The sequence below is a fragment of the Arachis hypogaea genome, chromosome 20 (genome assembly GCF_003086295.3).
Source record: "Arachis hypogaea cultivar Tifrunner chromosome 20, arahy.Tifrunner.gnm2.J5K5, whole genome shotgun sequence".
NCBI classification, from domain to species: domain Eukaryota; kingdom Viridiplantae; phylum Streptophyta; class Magnoliopsida; order Fabales; family Fabaceae; genus Arachis; species Arachis hypogaea.
Window position 1 is genome coordinate 61,072,844 of NC_092055.1, and position 11,923 is coordinate 61,084,766.

Consider the following 11,923-nt stretch of genomic DNA (forward strand, 5'->3'; position numbering starts at 1 on the left):
TGGCGCCACGCTCCAAGAAGCCAAGTTTGGTGCCACCCTTTCCACAAATTCTTCATAAATTACGTCGACTGTGGTGCCAAACTTGGAAATCCCAAGTACGATGCCACCCCTCTAGAGAGATTTCTTCAATTTTCACGCATCATGTGGCACCAAACTTTGATATCCCAAGTTTGGCGCCAATCCACCAAGATTTTCTGCCACTTTTATGTTGTCCCTGGCGCCAAACTTGGATTTGCCGAGGTTGGCGCCACCTCTCCAGGGGGTAATACTTCAATTTTCTTCATATCTTGTGCCAAACTTGGACTGGCCAAGTTTAGCGCCACCCAATCCATAGCAGATTTCTCTAGGGTCACTAAAATTCCTTCTAATTGCACCTGTTCCTATTCTAAACACTCTGCATGATCAAAATACACAAAAAACAAAGGAAAAATTGTGAAAACTCAAACAAAACTAAACAAATTCAAAGCATAAATCAAAATTAAGGATACGGAACATCGGGTTGCTTCCTGACAAGCGTTTCTTTACCATCACTAGCTTGACCGTTAGTTTTGCTAAGTCAGCAGATGAGTGGACCTTTGGCGATCAATCTTGCCTCCAAGATAATGTTTTAGCCTCTGATCATTGATTGTGAATCTTCTATCAGAGTTATCTTCTTGAAGTTTCACATGGCCATACAGTGAAACTTTGGTTACCACAAAAGGTCCTGACTACCGGGACTTTAGCTTCTCGGGAAAGAGCTTGAGCCTTGAATTGAACATTAGAACTTGCTGGGCAGGCTCAAAAGCACTTGGGGCTATCTTCTTGTCATGCCACATCTTGCTCTTCTCTTTATAGAGCTTGGAGTTCTCATAAGCAGAGTTTCTGAACTCATTATACTCATTCAGTTAGAGTAATCTCTTCTCTCCCATGGCCTTGGTGTCAAAGTTTAAAAACTTTATTGCCCAGTATGCTCTGTGCTCCAACTCCACTGGCAAGTGACAGGATTTACCATAAATTAACTGGTATGGAGACATCCCAATAGGAGTCTTGAATGCAGTCCGGTATGCCTAGAGAGCATCATCAAGCTTTCTTGCCCAGTCTTTTCTTGAAGTGCTCACAATCTTCTCCAGGATCCTCTTGAGTTTCCTGTTGAAGACTTTAAGTTTTCCACTTGTCTATGGGTGATATGGGGTAGCCACCTTGTGACGGACTCCATATCTCTACAGAAGTGAGTCCAACTGTCTGTTGCAGAAGTGGCTTCCTCCATCACTAATAAATGTCCTCGAGATACCAAACCGACTGAAAATATATTTCTGTAAGAAACTCATCACTACATTGGTATCATTGGTGGGCAAAGCCACAGCTTCCACCCACTTGGACACATAGTCAACCGCCACTAAGATGTAAGCATTTGAGTGTGAGGGTGGGAAAGGCCCCATGAAATCAATACCCCACACATCAAACAACTCAATCTCTGAAATTCCCTGCTGTGGCATCTCATGGTTGGCAGGGAGATTGCTTGCTCTCTTGTATTTGTCACAATTTTTCACAAATGCTTTGGAGTCTCTGAAGAGAGTCGGCCAATAAAAGCCGCTCTGAAGGACCTTAGTAGCTGTCCTTTCACCACTAAAATGGCCTCCATACTCAGAACCACAACAATGCCAGAGGATTTACTGTGTTTCCTCATCTGAGACACAACGCCGGATAATTCCATCTGAGCATCTCTTAAAAAGATAAGGTTTTTCCCACAAGTAGTACTTTGCATCACTTAAAAGCTTTTTAATTTGTTGTTTGGCGTACTCCTTGGGGATGAACCTCAAGGCTTTGTAGTTTGTAATATCTGTAAACCACGGAGCCTCTGAATTAGAAAGAGATGCTTATTCGGGAATGTCTCAGTTACAGCAGTAGGTGGTTGCATCTCTTCTCCAGGATCAATCCAGGAAAGGTGGTCGGCCACTTGATTTTCTGAACCCTTTCTATCCTTGATCTCAATGTTAAACTTCTGAAGGAGCAATACCCATATGATCAATCTTGGTTTAGAATCCTTCTTGGTTAGAAGGTACTTCAAAGCATCATGGTCAGTATAAACAATAAACTTGGAACCAATTAAATAGGTGATGAGCGGATATTTTATATGCTTTTTGATGCTATTTTCTTAGTATTTTCAGTATGTTTTGCTGAGTTTTATAATCTTTTAGTAGATTTTAATGAAAAATTCACTTTTTAGATGCTACTTTCAGCTTTTATGTTTTTCCTTATGATTTTAGGTGAATTTTGGGTGAATTTGGCAAGTTTTGCCAAAGCCTGATTCAGAGGCAAGGAAAACGTAGCAGATGCTATCAAGATCTGACCTCTGTGCATTCAAACCAGTATTTCTAGATCTGCCAAGATCCAAATGAGGGGTTCTCAATAGCGTTGCAAAGCTAACTTCCAGATCTTTCCAGCAATATATAATAGTATATGCTTTGCTTTGGAAATGAACGCCCAAAATGGGCATTGAACACCCAAACTACCCCCTTTCTGGCGTTCAATGCCTCAAGAGGACAGAAGCCAACGTTGAACGCCCAAGACTGGCGTTCAACACCACAAAGTGAGTAAGGAAGTAGGATATCTAAGCCCTATTGGGCGTTGGATGCCCACTCCCTCAAGTTAGAAGCCAAGCTCAGCCCAAACACTTACCAAGTGGGCCCAGAAGTAGATTTTTGCATCATTTTACTTACTTTAATTCATTTTTGTAATTCTTAATTATTAGATTTGTTTATATAGAAGAAATATCACCATTGTTTAGGGCATCGATCTCTCTTTTACAACTTTCGAACATTTCATAGTATTCTCTGTACAGTATGAGCAACTAAACCTCGTAAGGTTAAGGTTAGGAGCTCTGCTGATTCCTATGGATTAATGCAATTACTTATGAATCTCAATTCTACATGAGTTCCTTACGAGTCCTGACCCAGATAGTATTGAACTACAGCTTGAGGATGCATCACGGGTTCTAATAGAATTATTTGGGCTAATTGAGGTATGTGACATAAAACCTCGTTAGTCAGGGGTAACTGAGGTTCCTGTGGCTCTAAGGGCTAGAACCATAAGAGCATCCGTCTCTAATCCAGAAGATCCGACCTTGTCTGTGGCGTTTTGACTAGGATAATCAAAGAGATTGAATTGCGCGCGCTTCACCTTCTCCCAGATTGATCTAGTCTCCTTGAATGTTTGGTCTGGAACTGAGGAGATTAATGACCACGACCCATGGCTTAATCATTTACAGCCTTGCCATTGAAGGAATCATTCATCATTGAAGTAGAGGGTATGACGTGTTAACTCAGAAGAAGAAGCATCTCCGAAGCCTTAACTTCTGCTAATTATTGTCTCTACATTCGATTGTTATTGCTTGTTTATGCTCCGACAACAAACAACAACTATCCTTCTATTCGCCTGAATAAGATCTACAAGATAACCACAGCTTGCTTAATCCGACAATCCTCGTAGGATTCGACCCTCACTCACCTGAGGTATTACTTGGAAGACCCAGTGTACTTGCCGGCTCAGTTTTTGGCGCCGTTGCCGAGGATTTTTCGAGATTGACAAACTAACAGTTGTCTTGCTCCTTAGATCAGGTACCTTTAATTGTTTTTCTTTAATTGTGTTTCTTAAATTTCTTTTTCGAAAATCTTTCCAAAAAAAATTATGTCTTTAATCATCCGTTTCTTTTATTTGAGTCTTGTGTAAACCTTTAAGTTTGGTGTCACCTTGGTTTTTGTTCTTTTCTTGAGTCTGTCTGAAAATTGTTCTTACTTTTCTTTCTTGGTATTTGAATTGTTCTTGCTAGTTTTCTTGTTTGACTTTAAAATCTTCAAGTTTGGTGTCTTTTGTTATTTTTACTTCAAGTGTTTCGAAAATTTGTGTCCTTGATCTTTAAATTCTTTAAGTTTGGTGTCCTTTAGTGTTTGTCCTTTTTAATTTTCGAAAACTTAGTGTCTTTAATTTCAAAATTTTTAAATTTGATGTCTTTTAGTATTTTTCCATTTCACTTTTTCGAAAATTTTTTTTATTTAAATTTAAAATTTTAAGTTTGGTGTCTTGGTTGGTAGTCTTATTCTTCTTGCTTATCTTTTCTTTAAATCTTTATCTTATATTTCCTTTATTTGATTTTTAAAATTTTTGCTATCTTATCTTTCTTTTAAATTCAATTTTCAAAATTTTAGTATCCTGTTAGTTTCTCTTTCTTTTGAATTTTAATTTTTAAAATCTTTAAAACTCTAGAATCTTATCTTATCTTTTCTCTCTTTTTTGACTTTTTCAAAAAATTCAATTTTCAAAATCTGTCCTTGACTTTCTCTTTGTAATTTCAAAACTTTTTAAAACCAAATCTTTTCTCGTTAAAATTTTAAATCTTATCTTAACTTGTTTGACTTCTTCTTTTCGAATTTAAGCTTTCAAATCTTTTATTAACTTTTTCTTTTTCAATTTTCAAAACTTTTTAAAAATCAAATCTTTTATTTTATTTTAAAATCTTTTTAGCTAGTTACTTGCATTATCTTATTTTAATTTTAAAGATTTAGTATCATTTTTATTCTTCTATCTCTTCTAATTTTTGAAAATCTCCTGCCTCCTTTTCTGTCTTCTTTTTTCGAAAATCTTCCACTCTTTCTCTCTCTTTAATTTCGAAAATCTTCTCTTATTCCATCTCTGTCTTAGAAAACTTCTTCTTAAATAAAAGACATATTCTTTTCTTCTCTTCTTTACTTATTTATAACAAAAGACCTCCATACTCTGACATAGAGAATCCTTTCTTCTTCTTTCTTGGTTTCTTTCTTCTTGTTTATGAACAGTAGTAGGGATAAAGAACCTCTCTTTAATCTAGATCCTGAGCCTGAAAGGACTCTGAGAAGGCATCTGCAACAAGCTCAAGCTAGCATGGTGCACGAAATTGTGATCTCAGGCAACGGCGCCAGAAACTCTGTATGCACGTCTTAATAAATCGTTTTTCATTCACAACTTCGATACAACTAACCAGCAAGTGCACTGGGTCGTCCAAGTAATAAACCTTACATGAGTAAGGGTCGATCCCACGGAGATTGTTGGTATGAAGCAAGCTGTGGTCACCTTGTAAATCTCAGTCAGGCGGATATAAAATAGTTATGGAGTTTTCGAACATAAATAATAAATAGATAGAAAATAAGGATAGAAACACTTATGTATATCATTGGTGAGAATTTCAGATAAGTGTATAGAGATGCTTTCGTTCCTCTGAACCTCTGCTTTCCTGCTGATTTCATCCAATCAGTCTTACTCCTTTCCATGGCTGGCTTTATGTAAGGACATCACCGTTGTCAATGGCTACTTTTTATCCTCTCTGGAAAATGGTCCGATGCGCTGTCACTACATGGCTCATTGTCTGGAGGCATCACCCTTGTCAATGGCTGCATCCTATCCTCTTGTGAAAATGGTCCAAATGCTCTGTCACAGCACGGCTAATCATCTGAGGTTCTCGATCATACTGGAATAGGATTCACCCTCCTTTTGCGTCTGTCACTAGGCCCAGCACTCGCGAGTTTGAAGTTCGTCACAGTCATTCAATCCCAGAGTCCTACTCGGAATACCACAGACAAGGTATAGACTTTCCGGACTCTCATGAATGCCGCCATCAATCTAGCTTATACCACGAAGATTCTGATTAAGAGATCCAAGAGATACTCATTCAATCTAAGGTAGAACGGAAGTGGTTGTCAGGCACGCGTTCATAGGGAATGATGATGATTGTCACGTTCATCACATTCAAGTTGAAGTGCGAATGAATATCTTAGAAGCGGAATAAGTTGAATTGAATAGAAAAATAGTAGTACTTTGCATTAATCTTTGAGGAATAGCAGAGCTCCACACCTTAATCTATGGAGTGCAGAAACTCTACCGTTGAAAATACATGAGTGAAAGGTTCAAGCATGGCCGAATGGCCAGCCCCCATGATCTAAGATAGCATAAAACTGATCAAAGATCTCTAATACAATAGTAAAAAGTCCTATTTATACTAAACTAGTTACTAGGGTTTACAGAAGTAAGTAATTGATGCATAAATCCACTTCCGGGGCCCACTTGGTGTGTGCTTGGGCTGAGCTTGAATGTCACACGTGTAGAGGTCAATCTTGGAGTTGAACGCCAGTTTGTAACGTATTTCTGGCATTCAACTCTGGCTTGTGACGTGTTTCTGGCGTTTAACTCCAGACAGAACTGGCGTTCAACGCCCTTTTACGTCGTCTAATCTTGGCCAAAGTATGGACTATTATATATTTCTGAAAAGCACAGGATGTCTACTTTCCAACACAATTGGAAGCGCGTCATTTTGAGTTCTGTAGCTCTAAAAAATTTACTTTGAGTGCAGGGAGGTTAGAATCCAACATCATCAGCAGTCCTTCTTCAACCTCTGAATCTGATTTTTGCTCAAGTCCCTCAATTTCAGCCAGAAAATACCTGAAATCACAGAAAAACACATAAACTCATAGTGAAGTCCAGAAATGTGAATTTAACATAAAAACTAATGAAAACATCCCTAAAAGTAACTAGATTCTACTAAAAACATACTAAAAATAATGCCAAAAAGCGTATAAATTATCCGCTCATCACAACACCAAACTTAAATTGTTGCTTGTCCCCAAGCAACTCAAAATCAAATAGGATAAAAAGAAGAGAATATACTATAAATTCCAAACTATCAATGAAACATAGCTCCAATTAAATGAGTGGGACTTGTAGATTTTTGCCTCTTGAATAGTTTTGGCATCTCACTTTATCCATTGAAGTTCAGAATGATTGGCATCTATAGGAACTCAGAGTTCAGATAGTGTTATTGATTCTCCTAGTTCAGTATGATGATTCTTGAACACAGCTATTTTATGAGTCTTGGCCGTGGCCCTAAGCACTTTGTTTTCCAGTATTACCACCGGATACATAAATGCCACAGACACATAATTGGGTGAACCTTTTCAGATTGTGACTCAGCTTTGCTAAAGTCCCCAATTAGAGGTGTCCAGGGTTCTTAAGCACACTCTTCTTTTGCTTTGGACCTTGACTTTAACTGCTCAGTCTCAAGTTTTCACTTGACACCTTCACGCCACAAGCACATGGTTAGGGACAGCTTGGTTTAGCCGCTTAGACCAGGATTTTATTCCTTTAGGCCCTCCTATCCACTGATGCTCAAAGCCTTGGGATCTTTTTTATTTACCCTTGCCTTTTGATTTTAAGGGTTATTGGCTTTTTGCTCTTGCCTCTTGGTTTTAAGAGCTTTGGCTTTTTTCTGCTTGCTTTTTCTTTTTCTTTCTATTTTTTTTCTGCAAGCTTTGTTCTTTGCAGCTTTTTCTTGCTTCAAGAATCATTTTTATGATTTTTCAGATTATCAAATAACATGTCTCCTTGTCATCATTCTTTCAAGAGCCAACATATTTAACATTCTTAAACAACAACTTCAAAAGACATATGCACTGTTCAAGCATTCATTCAGAAAACAAGAAGCATTGTCACCACATCAATATAATTAAACTAAGTTCAAGGATAAATTCGAAACTCATGTACTTCTTGTTCTTTTGAATTAAAATATTTTTCCTTTAAGAGAGGTGATGGATTCATAGGACATTCATAACTTTAAGACAAAGTTACTAAATACTAATGATCATGTAATGAAGATACAAACATGGATAAGCACTTAACATAGAGAAAACGAAAAACAGAGAAAGTAAGAACAAGGAATGAGTCCACCTTAGTGATGGTGGCGTTTCCTTCTTGAGGAACCAATGATGTCCTTGAGCTCTTCTATGTCTCTTCCTTGTCTTTGTTGCTCCTCCCTCATTGCTTTTTGATCTTCTCTTATTTCATGAAGGATGATGGAGTGCTCTTGATGTTCCATCCTTAATTGTCCCATGTTGGAACTTAATTCTCCTAGGGAGGTGTTGATTTGCTCCCAATAGTTTTGTGGAGGAAAATACATTTGAGGCATCTCCGGGATCTCATGGTGATGAGCTTCATGCGTCTCTTGAGATCCATGAATGGGCTCTCTTGCTTGCTCCATCCTTTTCTTAGTGATGGGCTTCTCTTCCTCAATGGGAATGTCTCCTTTTATGAAAGCTCCAGCTGAGTAACATAGATGGCAAATAAGATGAGGAAAAGCTAGCCTTGCCCAAGGAGAGGGCTTTTTGGCTATTTTGTAGAGTTCAAGGGAGATGACTTCATGAACTTCTACTTCCTCCCCAATCATGATGCTATGAATCATGATGGCCCGATCCACAGTAACTTCAAATCGGTTGCTAGTGGGGATGATGGAGCGTTGGATGAACTCCAACCATCCTCTAGCTACAGGCTTGAGGTCCAGTCTTCTTAGTTGAACCGGCTTGCCTTTGGAGTTAATCTTCCATTGAGCTCCTTCCACACATATGTCCATGAGGACTTGGTCCAACCTTTGATTAAAGTTGACCCTTCTAGTGTAGGGGCGTGCATCTCCTTGCATCATAGGCAAGTCAAACGCCAACCTCACATTTTCCGGACTAAAATCTAAGTATTTCCCCCGAACCATTGTAATATAATTCTTTGGGTTTGGGTTCTTACTTTGATCATGGTTCCTAGTGATTCATGCATTGGCATAGAACTCTTGAACCATTAGGATGCCGACTTGTTGGATGGGGTTTGTTAGAACTTCCCAACCTCTTCTTTGGATTTCATGCCGGATCTCCGGATACTCATTCTTCTTGAGCTTGAAAGGGACCTCGGGGATCACCTTCTTCTTGACCAAAACATCATAGATGTGGTCTTGATGAGCTTTGGAGATGAATCTTTCCATCTCCCATGACTCGGAGGTGGAAGCTTTTGTCTTCCCTTTCCCTTTTCTAGAGGATTCTCCGGTCTTAGGTGCCATCAATGGTAATGGAAAAACAAAAGGCTTATGCTTTTACCACACCAAACTTAGAATATTGCTCGCCCTCGAGCAAGAGAAGAAAGAATAGATGAAGAAGAAGAAGAAGAAAATATGGAGGAGAGGGGGGAGGGGTGTATTCGACCAAGAAGGGGAAGAGAGGGTTGTGTTGTGTGAAAATGAAGAAGAATGGAGGGCTTTATATAGGGAAGGGAGGGGGGGTAAGGTTCGGCCATAAGGGTGGGTTTATGGGGTAGGTTTATGGGGAAGAGTGGATGGATGTGAGTGGTGAAGTGGTTATAGGGAAGAGAGATTGAGGTGATTGGTGAAGAGTTTTGGGGAAGAGTGTTAATGGGATTATGTGAAAGAGGGGTGAGAAGAAGTGAGTGGAGGTAGGTGGGGATCCTGTGGGGTCCAAAGATCCTAAGGTGATCCTGTGGGGTCCACAGATCCTGAGGTGTTCAAGGATTTACAACCTTGCACCAAATTAGGCATGCAAAATGCCCTTGCACACAACTCTGGGCGTTCAGCACCAGATTGGTGCTTGTTCAGGGCGTTGAACGCCCATTTGTTGCCCATTTCTGGCATTGAACGCCAGAACCATGCTTGTTCTGGGCGTTCAGCGCTAGCTCTTCTCCAGGGTGTAATTCTGGGGTTCAAACGCCCAGATGCTGCCCATTTTGGGCATTCAGCGCCACAACCATGCTCTGTTCTGGCGTTGAACGCCAGCCAGATGCTTCTTACTGGCGTTTAAACGCCAGTAAGGTCTTCCTCCAGGGTGTGATTTTTCTTCTGCTGTTTTTGATTCCGTTTTCAATTTTTATATTTATTTTGTGACTCCACATGATCATGAACCTAATAAAACATGAAAGAACAAGAAAAATAAAATTAGATAAATAAAAATTGGGTTGCCTCCCAACAAGCGCTTCTTTAATGTCAATAGCTTGATAGTGGGCTCTCATGGAGCCTCACAGATGTTCAGAGCATTGTTGAGACTTCCCAACACCAAACTTAGAGTTTGGATATGGGAGTTCAACACCAAACTTAGAGTTTGGTTGTGGCCTCCCAACACCAAACTTAGAGTTTGACTGTGGGGGCTCTAGTTGACTCTGTTTTGTGAGAAGCTTACTGTGCCTCTTTTCCATGTTTACAGAAGGGTAACCTTGAGTTGTAAACACAAGGGAGTCCTCATTCAATTGAAGGACTAGTTTACCTCTGTTAACATCAATCACAGCTCTTGCTGTGGCTAGGAAGGGTCTTCCAAGGATGATGGATTCATCCTTGTCCTTCCCAGTATCTAGTACTATGAAATCAGCAGGGATGTAAAGGCCTTCAACCTTTACTAACACGTCCTCTACTTGTCCATAAGCCTGTTTTCTTGAATTATCTGCCATCTCTAATGAGATTCTAGCAGCTTGTACCTCAAAGATTCCCAGTTTCTCCATTACAGAGAGGGGCATGAGGTTTATCCCTGAACCAAGGTCACACAGAGCCTTTTCAAAGATCATGGTGCCTATGGTACAAGGTATTAGGAACTTTCCAGGATCCTGTTTCTTCTGAGGCAATGTCAGTTGATCCAGATCACTTAGTTCATTGGTGAACAAGGGAGGTTCATCTTTCCAAGTCTCAATACCAAATAATTTGGCATTCAGCTTCATGATTGCACCAAGGTACTTGGTAACTTGCTCTTCAGTAACATCCTCATTCTCTTCAGAAGATGAATACTTGTCAGAGCTCATGAAGGGCATAAGGAGGTTCAATGAAATCTCTATGGTCTCTAGATGAGTCCCAGATTCCTTTGGTTCCTCAAAAGGAAACTCCTTATTGATCACTGGACGTCTCAGGAGGTCTTCCTCACTGGGATTTACGTCCTCCCCTTCCTCTCCAGGTTCGGCCGTGTTGACTATGTCAATGGCCTTGCACTCTCCTTTTGGATTTTCTTCTGTATTGCTTGAGAGAGTACTAGGAGGGATTTCAGTGATCCTTTTACTCAGCTGGCCCACTTGTGCCTCCAAATTTCTAATGGAGGACCTTGTTTCATTCATGAAATTTACAGTGGCCTTTAGATAGATCAGAGACTAAGCTTGCTAAATTAGAGGTATTTTGTTCAGAGTTTTCTGTCTGTTGCTGAGTGGATGATGGAAAAGGCTTGCTATTGCTAAACCTGTTTTTTCCACCATTATTAAAGCCTTGTTGAGGCCTTTGTTGATCCTTCCATGAGAGATTTGGGTGATTTCTCCATGAGGGGTTATAGGTGTTTCCATAAGGTTCACCCATGTAATTCACCTCTGCTATTGCAGGGTTTTCAGGATCATAAGCTTCTTCTTCAGAAGATGCCTCTTGAGTACTGTTGGATGCAGCTTGCATTCCATTCAGACTCTAAGAAATCATATTGACTTGCTGAGTCAATATTTTATTCTGAGCCAATATGGCATTCAGAGTATCAATTTCAAGAACTCCCTTCTTCTGAGGCGTCCCATTACTCACAGGATTCCTCTTAGAAGTGTACATGAACGAGTTATTAGCAACCATGTCAATGAGTTCGTGAGCTTCTGCAGGCGTTTTCTTTAGGTGAATGGATCCACCTGCAGAAGTATTCAATCACATTTTAGCCAATTCATATAGATAATCATAGAATATATCCAGGATGGTCCATTCTGAAAGCATGTCAGAAGGACACTTTTTGGTTAGTTCTTTGTATCTCTCCCAAGCCTCATAGAGGGATTCACCTTCTTTCTGTCTGAAGGTCTGAACATCCACTCTAAGCTTACTCAGCTTTTGAGGAGGAAAGAACTTGGCTAAGAAAGCCTTGACCAGCTTATCCCAAGAGTTCAGGCTATCCTTAGGTTGAGAGTCCAACCATATTCTAGCTCTGTCTCTCACAGCAAAAGGGAAAAGCATGAGCCTGTAGACTTCAGGATCTACTCCATTAGTCTTAACAGTATCACAGATCTGTAAGAATTCAGTTAAGAACTGAAAAGGATCTTCAGATGGAAGTCCATGAAACTTGCAGTTCTACTGCATCAGAGAAACTAATTGAGGTTTCAG

General features: G+C 39.8%; 1 non-coding gene across 1 annotated transcript; it reads left to right on the forward strand.

Moving 5' to 3' along the window:
- Window positions 1–11,536: 11,536 nt before the first annotated feature.
- LOC112787091 (small nucleolar RNA R71) lies at window positions 11,537–11,644 on the forward strand. The gene has a single exon (XR_003194525.1). It is a non-coding gene; the product is annotated as a small nucleolar RNA R71 (small nucleolar RNA).
- Window positions 11,645–11,923: the final 279 nt, after the last annotated feature.